The sequence below is a fragment of the Ahaetulla prasina genome, chromosome 3 (genome assembly GCF_028640845.1).
Source record: "Ahaetulla prasina isolate Xishuangbanna chromosome 3, ASM2864084v1, whole genome shotgun sequence".
NCBI classification, from domain to species: domain Eukaryota; kingdom Metazoa; phylum Chordata; class Lepidosauria; order Squamata; family Colubridae; genus Ahaetulla; species Ahaetulla prasina.
This window is the reverse complement of record NC_080541.1, coordinates 200,660,763-200,684,037: the sequence shown is the minus strand read 5'-3', so window position 1 is coordinate 200,684,037 and position 23,275 is coordinate 200,660,763. Positions and strand designations below refer to the sequence as shown.

The window sequence follows — 23,275 nt, the reverse complement described above, 5'->3', positions numbered from 1 at the left end:
TGGTTTCTAGTTTGGTGCCTTGTACAAGCTCTCTATGCTAATATATGACAACAAAAAATCAGGAGTTTAGTAGAAACATTTCAAACTAATACATTTTATTACAAGACATATGATTTTTATAAACCATAGGTTCATCCAATGCACAGAGTGGCTAGACTGATGCAAGATTTAAATTGGATAATTGGGGAGGGAGAAAAAGACCAAAAGGGTATGTGTGTGGAGGTTACATGCGAGACTGATTACCAGCACCTTACAGATTAATAATTGTAATGTATTAAAAACCTACTGTGTTTGTTGAGATTTTCTGAGGTTGCCTGAAGCCTTTTAATGCATGTGAGTTCAACAACCTCTTATAGTGGAATTAAGTAAGCCTTTTAATAAAATGTATTAGTCACCAGAATCCTGTGATATATTTTTTTTAATGTGGTAAAATTTTATAACATTACTTTCACAGCCAGCTGTTCACAAATGTTTTTTGAAGGTTACCTATCTAGCTTGAAATCTCAATATAGATAACATGGTTTGAAAGTAAAGGATCATTTTAAAGTTGGTTATTCAGTGGTAAATTACTGAGCATATAGTGCCACGGTGAACCTATGGCATATAGCCATATCAGTGGGCACGTGAGCTCAGTTCCAGCACATGCCCACCAGAAGTAGGGAAACAGGCTGTTTCCTGCCTCCGGAGGGCCTCAGAGGGTGGTGGAGAAGGCCCGTTTTTCTCTCTCACCTGGCTCCAGAGCCTCTCTAGGAGTCAGGGGAACAAAAACAGCCTTCCCGCACCTGAAGGTCCTCCCGAGGCCGAAAATGACCCGTTTGCCAACTTCCGGTCCCACTTCCAGTCGCATGCGCATGCACTGGGGCGGGGCACATAGAATTATGGGTGTGGGCACACGCCCGTGTGATTCCCCCCACCTCCTTCCTGGCACGCGATGGCAAAAAGGTTAGCCATCATTGATATAGCGCTTATTTTTAAGTTACTTTGTTCCAAATTATACAGAGTTCTGAGAGCCTAAAGCAGTGCTCCAATTCTTTAGGGGAGCATAAGGCAAGCGCCCACGTAATTTTAGCAGTTTTGTAAATGTGGATATTAAAAATACCAAGTTACTGTTGAAATTACTCTTAATGTAAAAGCAGTCGTCCCAATGGGTGGTTTCGTGGTATCCTTCCTGCCATATTATATTAAAATTCTTCATCATCTACCAAAACAAGAGAACATTGTGGCTTTCTGATAGAAAGCCTGACTGCCTGTTAATGAACTTCATTTCAGTATATAAAAGCCAGAATAATTTAATGAAATAAAATATTCCTTTCCCCAAACTCCTCTCTCTATTACTGTTTTGTACAATATGCCAAAATATACATTTTAGACTACTATGTTGTGCAAGCCAACCTTGGGTGGTTAGTTTATGGTTCTGTGTACTGTATGACCCAAGAAGTGGGTAAATAGAATATCCATGGTTACCTTAATCATATATGGTATATATGTGGTTTATTCAGGGAGGTCAGCAGACCACCATATTTTCACAACTTAGAACATTGGGAAAATGAGCAATTCACCAAATCCCAAACTGACAATTTCACTTATCTCTAGTCATATTCAGGATATTTTTAAACACTTTAACCCAGTGGACAAAAGAACCACAGGAAAAGAAAGAATGTTAGCGGAAACAGATCCTTCTGAACAATTCAAAACAAGATGTCTAATCAATAGCATATTTCTCAGTGTGGTGACTTCTAAATGTGGAAGATCCCAAATGATTTAAGGATAATGTGAAATGCAAGTAGTAGCAAAGTATTAAAGTGTAGTAATATAAGCAACATGGGCAATATTAGTTTTGAAACTCTGGAAAAGAAATAATAAGAATCTCTAGATATTAATATAAGGGGCTTGCATAAGAGCACAAACGTGCCTACCGTTCCTGTCCTATTGTTTCCTTTCATTATATCCAATTAATATAGTTATAACATACTTATGTTCATATATATGCTTATATATTATATAGTTATTTTCATGCTTATGCTTATATATACTCTTGTGACAAATAAAATAAAATAAATAAATAAATATTGATGAAAAGGTACCAAGGATCAGAGTCTTCCCAACAGTCTGAACTTAACTGGTAATGCTGGCAAAACTTTCCTGTTAGGCCCAGAAGTTTGTTTAGGAAGATTTCAATAGCAATAGCACTTAGACTTATATACAGCTTCATAGTGCCTTATAGCATTCTCTAAGCTGTTTACAGAGTCAACTTACTTGACCTCAACAATCTGAGTCCTGATTTTACCAACTCCAGAAGGATGGATGGCTGAGTCAACCTTGTGCTGGTCAGAAGCTAATCCTGGCAGCGGAAGGCAGGGTTAGCCTGCAATGCTGCATTTTAACCACTGAATCACCATGGCTCCTCAATGGCATCTCATAGCTTTATCAGTAATTATCTAGACCAGTGATGGCTAACCTTTTCCAGACCAAGTGCCCAAAGCAAGCAAGCACGCCCAACCAGTCCTCCAAAATGCAATGTAAATGCGCCCCCATGCATGTGTGCCGCCCTCCACATATGCGCATACAGCCCGCCTGCCGCACTCCCACGCATGTGCGTGTGCCTCCCCCCACCATGCTGTACCTCCTGCACATGCATGCATGGTCACCTCGTATGTGCCCTGCCCCCGTGCACGTGGCAGAGACCCAAAGACCAGCTGGCCGATGGGAGGCGAGTGCACATGCACCACAGAGCTGAACTGGGGCGACAACTCAGGTGCCATCACAGATCTAGGGTAACTAAAGACAAATAATAATAAGTTCATTTCAAGTGTCCAGCATTCTAATTATGGGAGGTATCAGGATGCATGAAAGGTCATCTATCTCCCATGATCAGGGTCTACATGTCTGAAAGAAACAGGCAGACCATGCTGGCCTGGACAGCCCCCAATCTCCATATCAATAACTGCAATGAAAACCATCAGATTAGCACAGATTATTATAATTTTGTCAACAATGATTTTTGAGGTGAAGCGCTATGAACATGCAATGTGATTTTAAAGGAAGCAGCCTTGAGCCTTCAGTGGTTCCAAAAGTGCAATAACTTTTCCCAACAGTTTGTCCCGAAAAGCCTTAACATACATTTATTTATTTATTTATTTATTTATTTATTTATTTATTTATTTATTTATCAAATGTATTTATTTATTTATCAAATGTATTTATTTATCAAATTCATTTATTTATTTGCCACCTATCTTGCCATGGGGATATTCTAGGTGGTTTACACCAATAAAAGCAGAAAAAGGAAAGAAGTGTAAACATAACAATAGCAAAGTAATAGAACACTAGAATAAACAATGAAAAAGAAAACGATGAAAATACCACCATATAGGAATGAAAGATGGTGGGGAGGAAGCAGGGAGTGATGGGCGGGTGTGTGGGGGAGAGATGTGGCTTGCTATCAATCTAGTAGCTAGCTCCAGTGTGATGCTCCCCAAGCCAATCAGCAGAGCCAAGTCTTCAGACTATTATTGCTGTTATAGAAACAATTTTTTACAACTTGGAGATTGAAAAAGCTTATGGAGTGAGAGTGATACAGAGTCATGGTTTTAAATTTTCTAATGAGCCAGAGATGTTCAAAATGCTAAAGGTATAACAGCATTTGATTTATCCACTATTGTAATAGTATGCTCCTGCTTAGTGAACACTAGAAAAAAAGCTGAGGAATTCTCTGAGACTATGCTAAAGAAAAAATATGTAGTGTTGTCCTTCTGTTTTGTCATGTAATTCCGGCTAAATTTTGGAGGTGGGAGAAATCTTACTGAGAGAGAATGAAACCTGTCATGGACTGTCTCCTAGTGGCCAATATAAGTAAAAACACCATAGAGAATATTTATTTATTTATTTATTTTATTGGAATTTGTCAGACAAAAATGAGAACAAGAATAAGAGAATAAAAATACAAAGACAGGGATGATAGGCACGTTAGTGCACTTATGCACTCCCTCTCTACTGACCACTTCAGTATGAAGTAAGGTCCACGGAAGTTCAGTTGTGACTGAAACTGAAAATTTGTAGCTGAGACAATTGAATCATCTAGGTCAGGGGTCTGCAATCTTGGCTCTTTTAAGACTTGTGGACTTCAACTCCCAGAGTTCCCCAGCCAGCAAAGCTTGCAGACCCCTACAACTCTTATTACTCAATTAATGATATTGCTTTTTTAAAAGGAAGGGTACTTAATTAATCTATTTCAAGGGATAAATACCTAGTTTTAAAAAAAATTCTCCTCAAATAATCTGGCTATTTATTATGAACAAATCTAAACAAAAATCACAGATTTATTCTGCAGATTTCTACTAGTAACCATAAAATTGATTTAACCCTCCAAACACTACAAGTTAAACAAGATTTCACTTATTCATTCTAAATCATTTTACACTTTGTCACTTTATACTACTTTCACACTCCTAAAAACTGGGGTATAATTCCTCCATTTTACGAAAGGCCTCTTTTGTATATATACAATATTTTCCATGTCAGCCATTTCTCTTCCCCAAACACCAGAAATGCCTTGTTCATGCCTCTGCAAAATTTCCAACTCAATTTTGTGTCAGAGCCAAAAAAATAAGCCTAGAAAGTTTAAGGCATACAGAATTTCAGTTAAGAAAATTGACCATTTCTATTTAGCAGGAGCTAAAAGACTCCCTGAGGGTTGATGCATGAATCCAGTTTCTGTTCTGAGCAGCAGTTGAAGCCAAAGGCTATCAACATAAATAAACATAGAAAGGGAAACATGCCAATTAAGATATATCTAAATTATTATGCTCGGTGTTTTTTACTCAGGGTAAAAAGCGTGATATGTGAAAGGGTACTGATGCCTATTCTGCAACAAATTTGAGGTGGCCTAACCCAATGCATGAGTACAGTCCAGTGGTGAAATTGTGTGGGCGTGGCTTGGTTGGAGGGTAATGTGACTGGGTGAGTATGGCCAACTTTTTTTTTTCTTTTAAAATCATTTTTTCTACAACCTCTTCGGCCAAAGAGGTTGTAAAATAATGCTTTAAAAAGTCTCTTATGATCCCAGCTGAGCTGCACGATCATCAGAGCCTTTTTTTTAGCTTTTAAAAGCATTTTTTCGGCCAAAGAAAAATGCTTTTAAAAGTAAAAAAAAAACCTCTGATGACCGCGCGGCTCAGCTGGGCATGGGGGGGGGTGTCAGGGATTTTTGCTACTGGTTCTCCGAACCACCCGCCACCATCGCTATCGGATCGGGCGATCTGGTCCGAACCGGGAGCATTTCACCCTGGTACAGTCCTTGGGTAAGAGCTGAATGTATCACCCCAGGTTTGTGCTTTCTCAAAATACACATACACATTGTGTGTGTGTGTGTGTGTGTGTGTGTGTGTGTGTATGTGTGTGATCAATGTATTTTTTTTTTAAAAAAACTACATTTTCTTTGAATTTGAATTTGAATTTGCAGTTCAGCAGTTCAAATCCCTAGTGCCTTGTAACGGGGTGAGTTCCCGTTACTTGTCCCAGTGTCTGCCAACCTAGCAGTTCGAAAGCACGTAAAAAAATTTAAGCAGAAAAATAGGGACCATCTTTGGTGAGAAGGTAACAGCGTTCTGTGCACCTTTGGCGTTTAGTCATGCCGGCCACATGACCATGGAGATGTCTTCAGACAGCTTTGAAATGGAGATGAGCACTGCCCCCTAGAGTCAGGAACAACTAGCACATACTTGCGAGGGGAACCTTTACATTTATATTTCCTTATGTACAGGAAGATGCATTTTATTGGATAAGGGTCTAAGAGGAAAGTTTATGTCTGTCTTAAGCAATTGTATTTGTCTAAATTGGAAAACCAGATAACAACCAAATGAGTCATGGTATAATTCTTTTATATTATAACAGTCACCCAGTACACAAAACAAATCTTATTAGATGGAACTCTTATACTTTATTTATTTATTTATTTATTTATTTATTTATTTATTTGATTTCTATACCACCCTTCTCCCGAAGGACTCAGGGCGGTGTACAGGCAAGAATAAAACAGACGGTACAATATACAAATTTAAAATGCAGTTAAAAAACTTATTTTAAAATTGGCCTGAGAAGTAAAATATATAATAAGCTAAAAAACCCCATTTAAAATTAATTACTAAGAATTTAAAAATTTGTTAAAATCAATTTAAGCCAGCCCCGCGCGAATAAAAAGATGTGTCTTCAGTTTGCGACGGAATGTCCGAAGGTCAGGTATTTGGCGTAAACCCGGGGGAAGTTCGTTCCAGAGTGTGGGAGCCCCCACAGAGAAGGACCTTCCCCTGGAGGCCGCCAGCTGACATTGCTTGGTGGACGGCACCCTGAGAAGTCCCTCTCTGTGAGAGCGTACGGGTCGATGGGAGGCATGTGGTAACAGCAGGCGGTCCCGTAAGTACCCAGGCCCTAAGCCATGGAGTGCTTTAAAGGTAGTAACCAACACCTTAAAGTGCACTCGAAAGGCCACAGGTAGCCAGTGCAGTCTGCGCAGGAGCGGTGTTATATGGGAGCTACACGGAGCTCCTTCTATCACCCGCGCAGCTGCATTCTGGACTAACTGAAGCCTCCGAGTGCACTTCAAGGGGAGCCCCATGTAGAGAGCATTACAATAATCCAAGCGAGAGGTAACGAGCGCATGAGTGACCGTGCACAAGGCATCCCGATCAAGGAAGGCGCAACTGCCGAACCAGGCGAACCTGGTGGAAGGCCCCCTGGAGCGGCCGTCAAATGATCTTCAAGCGACAGCCGTTCATCCAGGAGGACACCTAAGTTGCGCACCCTATCCTTTGGGGCCAATAACTCGCCTCAACAGTCAGCCGCGGCTGCAGCTGACTGAATCGGGTGCCGGCATCCACAGCCACTCCGTCTTGGAGGATTAAGCTTGAGCCTGTTTCTCCCCATCCAGACCCGTCGGCTTCCACACACGGGACAGCACTTCAACAGCTTCATTGGGGTGGCCTGGGGTGGAGAAGTACAGCTGGGTGTCGTCAGCGTACAGCTGGTGTCTCACCCCAAAGCCCCTGATGATCTCCCCCAACGGCTTCATATAGATGTTGAACAGAAGGGGCGAGAGAATCGACCCCTGCGGCACCCCACAAGTGAGGTCCCTCGCGGTCGACCTCTGCCCCCCTGTCAACACCGTCTGCGACCGGTCAGAGAGATAGGAGGAGAACCACCGATACATGGTGCCTCCCACTCCCAATCCCCCCAACCGGCGCAGCAGGATACCATGGTCGATGGTATCAAAAGCCGCTGAGAGATCTAATAGGACCAGGGCAGAGGAATAACCCCTGTCCCTGGCCCTCCAGAGATCATCCACCAATGCGACCAAAGCTGTCTCCGTGCTGTACCCGGGTCGGAAGCCGGACTGGAACGGGTCTAGATAGACGGCTTCATCCATACTTAGAATGGATTGATGAGCTACAAGACTAAGTCAAAACCATATGTTTTAGGTTTAAATGTGGGTTCATACACTGCTCTGGTCATCCAATTCCTTCCGTAACATAGCCCAGTGTTTCCCAACCTTGGCACATCTTGTCACCTTTACATTGCTAAGATTGAGAAATACTGACATAGCTTAAAGGACCCCTGATGCGGAATATTGGATTGTGTCCTGAAGCCAATTTTGTTTTGTTCACGTCTTATGTTCTTTCCCCTCCCCTTTTGACAGAAGTGGGGGGAAGCAGTGAAAAGCCTACAGTGGCAATGCAGAAGATCATTGTTATCATGAGGACTTAGTGACTTATTCTGATTTCTCCTTATATTAAGAAAAATTTAGAAACTTAGAACTCATTCTAAGCTAGCCTGCTTGTTTTTCCACTCTTGCTTGCGGAACAAAGGAGAAAGGAAGTGGAAAATATCATGTAGCTTTTCCCACTGTGAAACTCTCAGACTTTCAGTTCCCATCCCAGAGTCATGAGCCAGACAATCAAAGACAGGTCTTGCAGTCTCCTGACTATGACTACAGCAGAGCCATGAAATCATGGTACCAAATTTTGATAAAAACTGTCGGGCTGTTTTTGTTAGTGGGGAGCTTCTGCACAGAACCTAGCATTATGAGCTGTGGTGGCGCAGTGGTTAGAGTGCAGTACTGCAGGCTACTTCTGCTGCCTGCTGGCTACTTGCAATTTGGCAGTTCAAATCTCACCAGGCTCAATGTTGACTCAGCCTTCCATCCTTCTGAGGTGGGTAAAATGAGGAGCCAGATTGTTGAGGACAACATGCTGACTCTGTAAAACTGCTTAGAGAGGGCTGTAAAGCACTATGAAGCAGTATATAAGTCTAACTGTTATTGCTATTAGGTATTGTGGAAACTAGTCACCCTTAGGCCATCTCTGCTGTTGTTATTAAAGAGCTCCTGGCAGTTTGTAAGAGATTTGGGTGTCATCTTGTTTGGTACGTATGCTTTTTATGCTATGCTTTTAAATCTGTTTGCTTGATTAATAATAAGGTTTAAATCCCTTTATTTACTAGTGTGTTCAATGCCTCTGGAGCCAAAAAAAAACCCAAAACCAATTTCCTGGGCACCCGATCACTACCCTGACACTCAGCAAACCAAAGCCCAAAAATATTTTGGGGCAATTGTGCACAACATTTCTAGAAGTTTATTGTGACTAAACCTCACCTCAGGTGCAAATTGGCAAATAGCCTGATTTATTCTGTTTCCAAAAAATGAAAAATGAGTGACTTGCAAAGCTGAAGAATTACCCAATACACACAACATCCTAATTTATTGAACTAAATAAAGGTGTGTCTGTATGTGCAGGTGTGTGCATAATGTATGAAGCTGTAATACTGTGATTGTGTGTGCATATGTACTGTGAAGCTGTACGTTTAAATATACAAGACACCAAAGAGGTACTTGGCAGCACACATGTCTATAAATGAACCATCTTTGTCTTTGAATCATCAAAGCAACTGCCTCTTTTGTAGGGCTCGTGCAGCTGCTTTAAAAACTATTCCCTGTCATCTGCAACTACTTCATTTCCCTGGTTATCCCAATGGAGGCAGCTTTTGAAGAAACTTGAAAAGGATGGGCTCGCTTTAGTGACTTTAAGAGAAGTACTTTATCTATGTTAACACCAATTACAAAACGTTTATCCCAAAGGCTTTGACTAGACTGTGGACAATGGACATACTAGATATTATTATATCATTATACATTATTTGTTGGGATGAATGATTCCATCATTACATCCATGAATGAGTAGCCTCCCTATTATGCACTCTCTACTAAGTACCTGAAGGTAGAACAAGAAGCAATGGATGGAAACGAATCAAGTAGAGAACCAACCTAGAAATAAGGAGAAATTTCTTGACAGAACAATTAATCGGTGGAACAGCTTGCCTCCAGGAGTTATATGTGCTCCATCACACTTGAGGTTTTTAAGAAGAGATTGGACTGCCATTTGTCTGGAATGGTATAGGGTCTCCTGTTCAAACAGAAGGTAGGACTAGAACCTTCAAGGTCCCTTCCAACTCTGTTATTCTATTATTCTATGTACCAGCAGTACATAACTGGGGAAGTACAATACCTTGGCCATTTTTATAGAATTCACAATCATGACAAAACCATCTGTCCAAGTCCAGTTTATTGCCTGGCATGTCTAAAACTGGGCAAAGAAGGACACACACACACACAGAGACACACACATACAGAGGGTGTGTGTGTGTGGAACTGCTCCTTTTATCCTTGCATCCTGCCTGCCCTGTCCTTATCTTGCTGCCTTTTCCCAAGATCTGAAGCTACACCAATATTTGCTTTCCCATGTGATCCTTCCTTCAAATCTCTTTGCTTGAGAGGAAGATGCTGGAAACAGCCACCAGCCAAGGAAGGTAGGAGCCATGAAATAAGTGGGAAGAATGAGCCTATCCAGACTTTCTTCTACTCAATTTCAAACTTTTATATTCAGGTGAAAACCTGAGCAAAGCTAAAATTGTTTCTAAGATTGAATCATGAGGCGAGATGCACCTTTACTCTGGAAAGCAAAAATAGGAAATAGATTATTTTCACTTTATTGAAAGGTAACAAGCTTTCTTTAACGGGAACAAATGGATAACAGCAGGTATATTTCTGCTCTGAAAGGAGAAAGTCTAGAACAGTGATTCACTCAGTGTTCTAATGGGCTTTCTTCTTTTGGACAAGGTGACTCTGCAGCTCCTCAGAGCTGTTGGCTCAGTGTAGGGGAGTCAAACTACTAATTCCAGTAGAGACAGATCAAAAAGAGATATGACTAAAGCATGCAGAGCATCAGCAAACTGCCCTCTTTAAATAGTTGGAGTTTGTTAAGTATGCCGTTAATTCTACCAGCACACAAACTTTAAGAATTGCAATTATAACTGCATTTTTTTCTTTTTTGAATAGGACAAGTGTCTAGCATCCACAATGCAGAATACATTACAGTATCATGCACAGCAATGTCTTGCACTGGTCCTTCCAAATGTCATACTGTTGGTCCAGGACTGAGTTTCGGGGGGGGGAAGCTGATTTTGGGTTTCTCTACAGCCTATTTGATCATTCTTCTTTTTAGTCCAGGCTACTTGTTAGTAGAACTAATCTGAATATTCTACTTACCCTTTAGTTTTTCCTCTATTTGCTATTGCATTACTATGGAGAATATGGTAAAACAAGAGCTAGGACACTCATTCTTCCTAAAGGCAAAGATTCCCCTTGCACGTATGTGCTAGTCATTCCCGACTCTAGGGGGCGGTGCTCATCTTCGTTTCAAAGCCGAAGAGCCAGCTTTGCCCAAAGACGTCTCTGTGGTCATGTGTCTGGCATGACTAAATGCCAAAGGCGCACGGAATGCTGTTACCTACACACCAAAGGTGGTCCCTATTTTTCTACTTGCATTTTTTACATGCTTTCGAACTGCTAGGTTGGCAGAAGCTGGGATAAGTAACGGGAGCTCACCCTGTTACGCGGCACTAGGGATTCAAACCACTGAACTGCTGACCTTTCGATTGACAAGCTCAGCATCTTAGCCACTGAGCCAATGAGTCCCTATTCATTCTTCCTAGTGATTGACATTTGGCCTAGAAGCAGAAGATCCATGACCAGATAACAGCAGGGAACAAGAGGAAACCCACTACTAACATTTCCTCCAACTCCTCAGTTTCTTATGTAAACTAGTTTAAGTGGTATCTTCCCCATCTTATCCACTATTAGGCCTATTGGCGAAGGTAACAGAATGTTTGTGGGAAATCAGCAATTAGAGAACAGCTGGGGAAAGGAAGTGCAAATACTGAGCCGCATTGGAAACTTAGCATCCAAGCAGGAGGCCTTGGGACCTAAAAAACAAACAAAAGGAAAGACATTTGGCTCTACAGCCAAGGTGCTCTCAACTGGTTGTTTGTTTTAAAGCAAAGACCTATGTAATTTAAATGGAAGGAATAACATATTTGTGCTCACATGAAAACTAGCCAGGAGATAAGTAGCCTCATGCAAGACGTGACAAAAACCTTATCTATATCTGCAGTTTATTGTAAGTGTATAAAAGCAAGCAAAGAGAAGAACAAAGACCAAACAGAAGACCCAGCTGATGCCTTTCACTTCCTAGAATACTGTAACCACAAGCAAAAACGAATCCCTCATCACGTAATGGAGCCAGGTAAGCCAATATGAAACTCAACTCTGCTTACTAATATCTTGCCCTGTTCCTTCCCAAGTTTCATATATGAACTATTGGTCACGTACTAAGTTTCAGCAAAAGCTGTTGCTTTGGGTTTCAATACAGCCTGCCAAGTAATAATTCCTCTAATTGTTAATATTGGCTACCTGTTATCAGAAATATTTTGAATATCTGAGGTGAAATCCTTTGGGACAACCAGAGACATCAACTCTTTGTCTCCTGATGGTTATGATTCCAACTCTCCAAATTCCTACCCAGCATCATCAAAGGTTTTCTTTTCTTTCTCTTGATACTGCACTCTTAGCACATCTAAAAAAAATATCGTACAATCCTCAACTTGAGAAGTAACATTTTATGGAGGATATTGGCAGGCAAAGCAATTTTAGATGAGAAAAGATTGAAAGAATCTCTGCAGAACAGAACAAGAAGCATCTAATTGAGTTTGCAAGATGCATTTGAACTTAAGCTTGAGGGAGCTTTTTAATTTCAGTTAGGATGGATGGATGGGTTGACTGATGACTGATCCTTGAGAACTCAATTTTATCACCCCAAATTCTGTGAAGTAGGTTCAGTGGAAGGAGAATGGCTGGCCCAAAGTCACTCTAGGAGCTTTCTGGTTGAAGGAGTCTTAAGCCCAGATGTCCTTTGCCCAAGTCCAACACTTTAGATATCACAGTACATTATAATTAACTACAACTCTACTTTGAGACTGATAGATTTGCATTATTTTTGATTTTAGCACATATAATGGCTACAGTCTTTAAACAAAGCTTCTGAGATGAAGAAGTCCACCATGTATTAGTTATAAATGGAAAGTGGCCCAGATTACATGTCCAATGACATTAGCCTAAATAGGAGCAATCCCCACAGAGCTCTGTACTAACAGCAAGTGAAAAATTATCAATATTAAAATTTCATTGATTTTCTGAAGGTAGGAATTAAATATGCTGAAAAATTGAGTTTTTGTTGGCTTTTTTTTTTTAATTTACATTTATATCCCGCCCTTCTCCGAAGACTCAGGGCGGCTTACATTGTGTAAGGCTTTGGGCTTCTTTACCACATGATGTGAGAAATTGACATGCCGTACAGTATATTAGTGCTACATTGGTCATACAAATGACCAAGCTAATGGTATATATATGTTTTTGTTCTTTTATTTTTTCTGTTGTTAGTTTTAAAGAAATAAAATGTTTTAAAAAGAGTAATACGCTAGGAGGGCTATAAGTCACTGGAGAAAGGATTATATAATGGGAGAACAGGAGAGTGACATGTGGCCCACTTTGTTCAGATCAGATTGCAAAGAGTCTGCCTGGAAATATTTGGAACAGTTCTGAGCACATCAGACAAGTTAAAAATTCCAGACTCCATTAATGGCAAAAATAGATACAATCAGGAGGAGAAAAAAATCCTACTTAAAACTTTGGAGACTCCTTACCAGTCAAAGTCAACAGCCCTGGGCCCTCTCAGACATTGTAAAATCCCGCCGATGTAGCTGGCATGGCTAAGAGGGATCATGAAAGTTATATTTCAAGTTATATTATATACAGAGTGCTACAGTTGCCAATCACTAAATTAAACTGAGGTCTGGCTCGAAATGTGGCAACTTTCTTTGATCCTAAGCTTCACATCTAGTGCTCAACTAATGACACAATTTGAAGCAGAATTTTCACTGTTAAGCAAGGCAGCTGTTAAGTGAGTGTGCCCAATGTTATGACCAGTTAAGTAAATCACTGCAGTTGCTAAGTGAATCAGGCTGTTGTTAAACAAATCCCGCTTCCCCCATTGACTGTGCTTGCTGGAAGCCAGCTGGAATGGTCACAAATAGTGATCATGTGACACCTCCACCCCCACCCCCCGACACTGCAACCATCATAAATGCATGTCAGTTGCCAAACGCCCCGCCATTTTGATCATGTGAACCGTATGGGGATGCTGCAATGGTTGTAACTGCAAGGACTGGTCATAACTCCCTTTTTTGGTGCCACTGTAAAATAATAACAATAATAATAATAATTTAATTTTTATACCGCCCTTCTCCCGAAGGACTCAGGCCGGTGCACAGCCAGATGAAATCAACAATCCATAAATAAAGTACAAATAAAAACAATGATAAAAAACTTATTAAATTTGGCCCCTAAATTAAAATACATAAACCATAAAACCCCATTTAAAATTGCAAATACAAATACTAATTCTATGCCAGTCCTGCGCGGAAGAATAAATACATCTTCAGCTTGCGGCGAAAGGTCCGGAGATCAGGAAGTTGACGAAGTCCTGGGGGAAGTTCGTTCCAGAGGGTAGGGGCTCCCACAGAGAAGGCCCTCCCCCTGGGGGTCGCCAGCCGACATTGTCTGGCTGACGGCACCCTGAGGAGGCCCTCCCTATGGGAGCGCATGGGTCGGTGGGAGGCAAATGGTGGCAGAAGGCGATCCCGTAGATACCCCGGTCCTAAGCCATGGAGCGCTTTGAAGGTGGTAACCAGCACCTTGAAGTGCACCCGGAAGACCACAGGCAGCCAGTGCAGCTTGTGCAGGATAGATGTTACTCGTGGCTCCCTCAATCACCCGCGCAGCCGCATTCTGAACCAACTGAAGCCTCCGGGTGGCTCTTTAAGGGGAGCCCCATGTAGAGAGCATTGCAGTAGTCCAGGCAAGAAGTGACGAGAGCATGAGTGACTGTGCATAGGGAATCCCGGTCTAGAAAGGGGCACAACTGGTGAATCAGCCGTACCTGATGAAAACCTCTCCTGGAGACGGTCGTCAGGTGTTCTTCAAAGGACAACCGCCCATCCAGGAGAACGCCCAAGTTGCGCACCCTCTCCATCGGGGCCAATGATTCGCCCCCAACAGTCAGCCGCGACTGCAGCTGGCTGTACTGGGATGCCGGCATCCACAGCCACTCCGTCTTGGAGGGGTTGAGCTTGAGCCTGTTTCTCCCCATCCAGACCCGCATGGTCTCCAAACACTAGGACAGCACTTTGACAGCTTCGTTGGGGTGGCCTGGGGTGGAAATGTACAGCTGAGTGTCATCAGCGTACAGTTGGTAACTCACCCCAAAACCACTGATGATCTCACCCAGCGACTTCATATAGATGTTGAACAGGAGGGGTGAGGAAGAGGACGATCAAATGGTCACTAAATGAAAGTCCTCTTTGAGTTGAGGATGAACTGTACTACATTCAACAAAAAGTCCTCATTTTTCCAGGACTGCTGAGCACTCAGTGTGAGACACCATGTTGTCAAAGCAAGAAAATAACCAAGCAAATTCACACCTGTAGGAGGTCTGGTAACTATTTTATCTCTTAGCCTCTATGTGTGTCATCATGAGGGAAAGAATTGCTCTCAGAAAAATGTCCTACTGGGCTGCTAATCATTTTTCCATTAGTCTTTGATCAGGTCCCCATTACCAGCCAACAAACCAATCCAGAATAATTGAAACATGAATCTGTCTTTGTCCTTAACACAGTAACAAATATCTTCCCACATGGAGCCCCTGGTTCAATTCTTGACCCAGCTCCTTACAGGCATAGTTGGTGGTGAGAGAGAGAGAGAGAGCCCTGAACAAAAAGCTCTTTATAAAGCAGAGAGATCATTTTACCTTTTATGTATTACAGAGCAAGAGCGGTGTCTCCAGATTTTGAACCAGTCTGTCTAAAGTAGCTCCAAATCTACTCCTATGGGAAACACTAAAAACAGTGCCCTATACCACTAAGACATTTAAACTAAAACTATGCTAAAAGGGATGCAAATTCTTTAGATACAAAGAGGGATTTCAGAAGATCTTGAATATTCTCTTAAAGATTCCAATGTTTTTTTTTAGTCCAGCTCTCTGCCATTTTACTGTAATCGTAAGGTATTTTAAATTCCAAAAATTGTAGTTTTTCTGAACAATCCTAAGTATATCAGTCAAGTGCCTACTTCTAGATGCTGAGATGTGTGATAATATGTTGGTTTGCAAGACAATCTCTAAATTAGAGGTCCTAATTTTGCACAGAATAGAGTGAGGATGCTTGGAATAAAACTGGGCTGTAATTTTACACATGGTGGAATGGCCAAAATATGTCAGAATTTATCAGAATTGCCCTTAACTACTAGCAAAGAACAGTTTATGTGCCATGAGTATGACTAAGGCTTGTAATCTAGAGTACTGTATACTAGATTACAATAGACTGAGTGGGCATCTGGTCACGTTCATAGCATATAGAAGATTGAGACTTGGAATCTAAGAGAAATAAATGGTGAAGAGCAGAACAAAAATTAAAGATTGAAAAATAGAACATGGCGTGAGTCTGCAAAATTAAGAATCTAACAGACTTTAATAAAAGCAAACGAATATATGAAGTGAAACTGTGTGAGTGTTTTGTGTGCATAAAAATGTAGATTTAATTATGAGCAAAAGGTCTAAACCATGGGTGTCAAACTCGCGGCCCACGAGCCAGATGCATCATGTGCTGGCCACGCCCACCCCCGGTTTAGGAAAGGGGAACAAAGTCACAATACATCATGTGACGACAACATGACACTGCAAGGGCCGGGATAGCTCAGGCTGTTAGAAGCCTGTTATTAGAACACAGCAGCCTGCAATTACTGCAGGTTCAAGCCCGGCCCAAGGTTGACTCAGCCTTCCATCCTTTATAAGGTAGGTAAAATGAGGACCCAGATTGTTGGGGGGGCAATAAGTTGACTTTGTAAATATACAAATAGAATGAGACTATTGCCTTATACACTGTAAGCCGCCCTGAGTCTTCGGAGAAGGGTGGGATATAAATGTAAAAAAAAAAAAAAAGTTTGACACTCCTGGTCTAAACTGTACGCTAGAAGGTATGAATTGTTGTCATCCAGGTGCATTTAAAAGTATACAATGATAAATTGATGACAGTTGTCATATCATACTCTAATAAATGTTGATCATGAAAAAAAAAACAGTGTGGGGATTGCATGGCATTCTGATCAAGGGGAAAACATGATTTTGCTGGGTGACATGAATGGATGGATGGGTGGAATTAAGATAAAAGGATAAAGAGAAACATTCAGAGACCCTAGAATGAATTAGAATGGAAATCTTAGAAAATCGTCTATTTATTATAAATTCATATTTTAACCATAAATCCATTGATATGCATACATGTCAAAAGAATTAATATAAAACTGAAAGCATGATTGAATTGACAGTTTATAATAAAGTCCGGAAGAACCAGTGAAGTATATTTGGTCCTGAATGTGAGACAGATCATATATATATATATATATATATATATTCCCTTAGAGGGAAACAAAACAATATGGGAGAAAAGGAATCAATAGAAATAAATGAGAATGAAAATAAATCAATTGCATGACGAGAAAGTACAAGTCCTAATTGGAAAAGAATTAGAAAAGAAATTAATCTTCCAGCTGCATCAAAATAAAAAGATACAAATGGTATCAGTTTGTTGAAAAATGGACAGGCAGCAGGCACATTTTTTTTTGTCCTCAGATGCCTTTGCACCATCTAATTTGATGGCCAAAAAGGAGGAAAAATTCCAAAATCTTACACAATCAAAAACTAATAAGATTTCAGCAATACTTCAGCAAAACAAAATTTATTTTAGTTTTTGCCTCCAGACCATTGGTTTGTTCAGAACCTTTTATGTGTATGTGTTGGGTTGGGGGGAGAGAAACTAGTTTCCTTTCAACTTTTATTCTTTTAGTCAATAATTGTACATGATGATTTGGGAAGGTTTCCAAAATGTTGTTAATACTTGTACTTTCTGCTTTCTATGATACACCACAAGAAATTTCTGTCTGAATCTCTGTTTTGCCTATATTTACAAAGCTAACAACATTACAACCACAGCTATGTAACATCTATTTACACAGTCAACTATGTTCTGAACTGACCATCTACCTAAAATAAACCTCATTAGGTGTTTGAAGAAGTATCTTTCATTTGCCATGTAGGGGCATTTAGCAAGAGATGGCAACTTTAAAAAGAGCACTATTTTTAAAATCAAGTTAATATAACTTCTCGTAAGGTCTACTTGTCCCTACCATTATTATAGTGATACAATGCAATGGCATTATTTGATTATTATTTTTCAACTGTTGAAATCAGGACAAAACTGGGCTATATATCGTAACATATTATAGATGTTAGCATTATTTAGCTACAACTACGAACATGGTGGGGGATAGTGCAAGTTACAGTCCAATAAACCAAAAGTATATCGGCATATCTAACCATTTTAATTGAAGGATGTATTTAAGGACTTTGTTAAATTTTCATACAGTGGAAAATGGAATGACTTAGAGTGCAAACTACCTAACCAAGTCATACAGACCAGATTCACACACTAAGTCATCATGTGGTCTCCTTGGTTGGTGCAACATGCAATATTCACAGACAGATGTATGTTATTCAGTAAACCATAGTGAGATAATGTATGAATCCTATCATCCAGTTCAGTGAAAATAGAAAGTTAATACGGATCAAGACTCTATGGTTATAAATGAGACTGCTTATTAACCTCCTTCTGAATGCCATATAAAATGTGAGAGGTCCCTGAATGGCTGCATATAAGTTCTCTTGAAACAATAGAAAAGTGAGTAGCCATGCCTGCCATGCTCTTTTGTTATTGTTTTTAATTTCCCAGCCTAGCTGGTAATAGCTGGTACTACCCGTTCAGTTAAGAATCTAAGACAGTGTTTCGCAATCTTTGGCAACTTGAAGATATGTGGACTTCAACTCCCAGAATTCCTCAGCCAGCCTTCAAGTTGCCAAGGTTACGAAGCACTGATCTAGGCCAAAACAAGGTCAGCCAGATGTTGTCACTGCTGAGACAGAATTCTACTTATGCAAATAAATACTTGGCTTCCATACCAGTGTTTTTTAAAAGCAAACCCAGTCACTGTTGTTGTGCTCCTGTTTTATTAATGGAGTTATAATGTTTTTATTGCATTAAACTTTTGGACGTCTACATCTTCAAGTACCGATTCTTCTCTTTATTATTTTAATGAAATTAATATCTATAATAACTTCTATTTTGTCTATCTAATCTGATTTACAAACTCCTCAGGCAAATCTTCTCCAAAATTACACCATCTGATGTGTTCAACTCTTCAGCTAATATACTCAAAACGAATTAAGCAAGGATCATGACAGTAACAAAAATAGGGAGCATAATCCAATACATCTGGAAGGTGCCTTTGCAGGAAGGTTGTTTTACGCTAACATCTGAATCTTTAAATAAATTCAGATGGTAAAGTTGCATCATGTACTGGATTTCTGCCAATGCATAGTAGAATCGGCTCTTTCTGCCTTGGTTTGTAAGAACATTTTCTGGACTTCTTCCCTCAGAATAGCTCCACATCATCTGCTAGATGAAAAATTAGATAAATTGTCCTCTGTAATACAACACAACAAGGCAGCATCTAATCACAGCAGAGGGATTGTTCAGAAACTGCTAGTGCCAAACTTCTTGTATCATATATTTTATGAATCCTAGTTCAGGGTTTTATTATTATCTTTCATTTAAAAAAAAATCTGGCCTCTTCTTCAAGGAGGCAGGGACAACATTTCTCCTCTCATTTCACCCCATTTTACTGTATTTTCTGAGATTTTAACCTAAGGTTTCTTAGATCTTAACCTAAGGTTTCTTAGATCTCCTAAATCAGGGGTGTCAAACTCAAGGCCCATGGGCCAGATCCAGCCCATGGGTTGCTTAGATCTGCCCACAGGATCACCCTGTAAACACCAAAGGACTGGCCCATAGTGCTCTGCCAGTGAAATCAGAGCTTGAGTGGGTCATGCCCCATTTTCGTTGGCAGAGCACTCAGGCCACTATAGGCACCCCCGACACGAGTGAAGTCAAGTTGGCTATGCCCCCCCACCCCTCAATGTAAAACACAACCCTGATGCACGCCTCAATGAAATCGAGTTTGATACCTCTGTCCTCCTAAGTCATCTAAAACTGACCTCTAGATAGGCTCAAATATATTTGCCATTATCTTCTGCTGGCTGACATGTAGGAAATGCAATTTAAGGTATCTTGAGAGTATTAGCTTGGAGAAGATTTTCCAAGAGATCATCATTTAGGTTTATTATTCAGTTCATTGATATCCCAATTTTTCATCATCAGATTTAAAGGGAAAGATAGTGCTGCTTTTTAATAATGATATATGACATGGTTTGGTGAATAAAAATACATATTTTTAATAATACATTTTAATGGTTACTTTTCTCATTACATTTCTGTGATATCACTGGAACTCGCCACATTGATATTTTGATTTTCTCTGATAGTATGATTTTTTCCGTGTGTGCAAATAACATAGAAGATCAGGAATCAAAAAAATATTGCTGTAAGCTAGTAGGAATGTATGCATCCTGTCCAATTTCCTTTGCAATCTGAGAGGAGTATTTAAGTCACAGAGTTGTATTTGGTGCCCTTTTATTTTTAATCAAAGTTTGCAAGACTTCTGAAAAAGGAATTAATCTTGATAGTGAAAAGTTGGATTCAGCTTTCCTTTCCAAACAGAAATGCAAGATTTGTGAATTTTAAAGATAAAGTATTTTTATATTCATTAATAATGTGTGAATGTATCAAGCTATGGCATGGCTCTCATCTACTTTATGCAAGTTTGAAACATATAGTAATCTGCACAGAACTAAAAACCAAAAACTTATATTACCATGGAACCATTTCTGAAGTTTTACATAATTTGCACAAATACAGTTTACAAGATTATTTTTTGGGAGGGAAAAGTACCTTTGGGACAACCATATCCTGGATGATTGAGAATCTCCATATCCAGCAAAACATGGATAAGAAGTTTTCATTAAGGAAATGAAAAATGAAACTTTGCTTCCCGTGGAGTGAGAGCAGTCCCAAAGCTCCTTATATATCCTGTGGGGTGGGGGTCCTGCCCCACCCTTCCTTTTGATGACGCTGCCTCTCTAATCTTCTGAAGCGTGGGTCAAGCCAAGCTTGATTATTATTATCAGCTGGGTCTGAAGGCATAGCCTGGGGAAGGGAGGCCTCATTACGTCCTCCGATTGGTCTGGTTCTGGCTCCTGGAGCCAAGCCAAAGGAATCGGTGCTCCCGAGGTAAGCCTTACCAGCCTTTCCCCCTCACTCTCTGAGTCATTTTCGGGCATGGGGCCAGGTTCGGGGGCTGGAGTCACAACACTATAGCCCAACCTACCAGAAACAAAACTGTAAAAAACAGACTGGAAATAAAAATTAAAATAAGCAAAAAATTATTAAGAGAACACCTGATGAATACAAATCACCAGGACCTGATGGATTACATCCCAGAGTTCTAAAGGAGCTGACAGATGTCATCCCAGAACCATTGCACCACATCTTTCAAAAATCCTGGAATACCAGGGAACTACCAAAGGACTGGAAAAGAGCTGATGTGGTTCCCATCTTCAAAAAAGGGGGGAAAAAACAGACCTAGGAAACTACAGACCAATCAGCCTAACATCAATACCCGGGAAGATACTAGAAAAGATAATAAAAAAACAGATCTGCCAACACCTAGAAACGTGTAAAGTAATAACTAGCAGTCAGCACGGGTTTGTTAAAAACAAGTCATGCCAAACCATTCTTATTTCATTCTTCAACATAGTGACTAAATAAGTAGACCAGCGAAATATTGTTGACATAATATACGACTTCAGCAAGGCATTTGACAAAATAGGCCACAACCTACTTCTTCGTAAGCTAGAAAAAAGTGGGATAGATAACTCCACCACCAGATGGATTCGCAACTGGCTGACAAACCGTACTCAATGAGTAGTCCTTAATGGATCTAAGTCTACATGGAGAGAAGTAAGCAGTGGGGTGCCACAAGATTCCATCTTAGATCCCAGTACTCTTCAATATCTTCATAAACAATTTAGATGAGGGAATAGAAGGGGAACTCATCAAATTTGCAGATGATACTAAACTGGCAGGAATAGTTAATACACTAGAAGACAGGCTCAAGATCCAGATGGATCTTGACAGACTTGAACACTGGCCCTATCTAACAAAATGAAATTCAATGTAGAGAAAAGGAAAGTCTTATACTTAGGTAAGAAAAATCAAAAGCACACATATAAATGGGGGAAATCAGGCTTAATAGCAGTGACTGTGAGAGGAATCTTGGAGTCTTAGTGAACAATCAGCTAAATATGAGCCAGTAGTGTACAGCGGCAGCTAAAAAAGCCAATGCAATCCTAAATTGCATTAATAGAGGGATACAATCAAGATCAAGTAAGATCACACCTAGAGTACTACATCCAGTTTTGGTCACCACACTATAAAAGATGTTGAGACCAGGGGTGAAATGCTCCCAGTTCGGACCGGCTTGCCCGATCCGGTAGTGATGGCGGCTGGTGGTTCGGAGGATCGGTAGCAAAAATCCCTGGCCCCACCCCCTGCTTCTGCTGAGCCGAGCCATGAGGTTTTGGTTTTTTTACTTTTAAAAGCAGTTTTTCTTCAGCCGAAAACATGCCTTTAAAAGTAAAAAAAAAAAAAGCCTTTGAGAATCCCGAGGCTCAGCTGAGATCGTCAGAGCCTTTAAACTCTTTTTTTAACAACCCCTTTGGCTGAAGAGGTTGTGAAAAAAAAGGCTTTAAAAGGCTCCTCTGGCGATCCCAGATGAGTTCCTCATCACCAGAACCTTAAAAACCATGTTTTCTACATGTTAAAACAATTATTTTAAGAGGTTCTGGGCTGCTCTGAGATTTTTCCTCTAGAAATCCATCTCTACAGACTTTTAGCTATACAATTTGGGATGAACAGCCTTTGAATGGTGTGGGAGTAGGAATGGATTTCCAGAAGAAAAATTGCAGACTCAGGTGACCCTGAGGACACAGATAAACCTTCAAGTTCTTCAACGACCCTCTAAAAGGATGCAAATGACCAGCTGTCTGCAAGGAATAAAAAATCCTTCCATTCCCCACTATCCTGTCAGAGCTGAAGAAGTTTCTTGGATGAGAAGCAAAAAGTCTTTAAAAGAAAAAACAAGAAAGTTCAGTTGCCTCCTGAAAAAGCACTTTTGGGACAACCATGACATGGATGACTGAGAATCTCTATAGACATAAAATGGAAGTGTTCTGCACATTGAGGAATACTCTTATACTATGCAGCATGCTAGTGGTATGCTGAGCTGTTGCAGCCATTAACATTCTGGCCTTATGCAGCTTCACTTCATGCACATTTACTTAAGAGTACGTTCCAATGTCTGTATTCTTGTGATATGATTCAATAGGTTAATTAAAGACCTAAAGGTTGAACCATCATGCAACCTGTTAAGCTTGATTAGCTGAATTTTCTGAACCCAAGCATTGTGTTCATTGGAATGTTATCCACCACCTTCAGGAGGAAAAATAATATTAAAAAAAATTAAAAAAATACACTCTAATTGACATTTAAGTGGAGTTTTACCAAGTAATGGAATCTATATATGCCTAAAATTGCATTATGCCTTTCTAAACTGTAGCACTCCAGTTTGCAAATTGAATACTTTTACAGAAATGTCAGATGTATTTTAAATGTATCTGCTAGCTTTGCACTTCTGTTTTTGCTTCACATTTTAAGGCTGAACAGACTTTTCTCTTTCCTTTAAAAAACAAACAAACCAGATTATATGTAC

The 23,275-nt window shown here is 40.2% G+C and overlaps 1 protein-coding gene across 2 annotated transcripts in view; it reads right to left on the bottom strand.

Annotated features, from left to right (window-relative positions):
* MATN4 (matrilin 4) overlaps positions 1-23,275 on the bottom strand; it is a 48,664-nt gene that overhangs the window by 20,216 nt on the left and 5,173 nt on the right. The window lies entirely within an intron of this gene.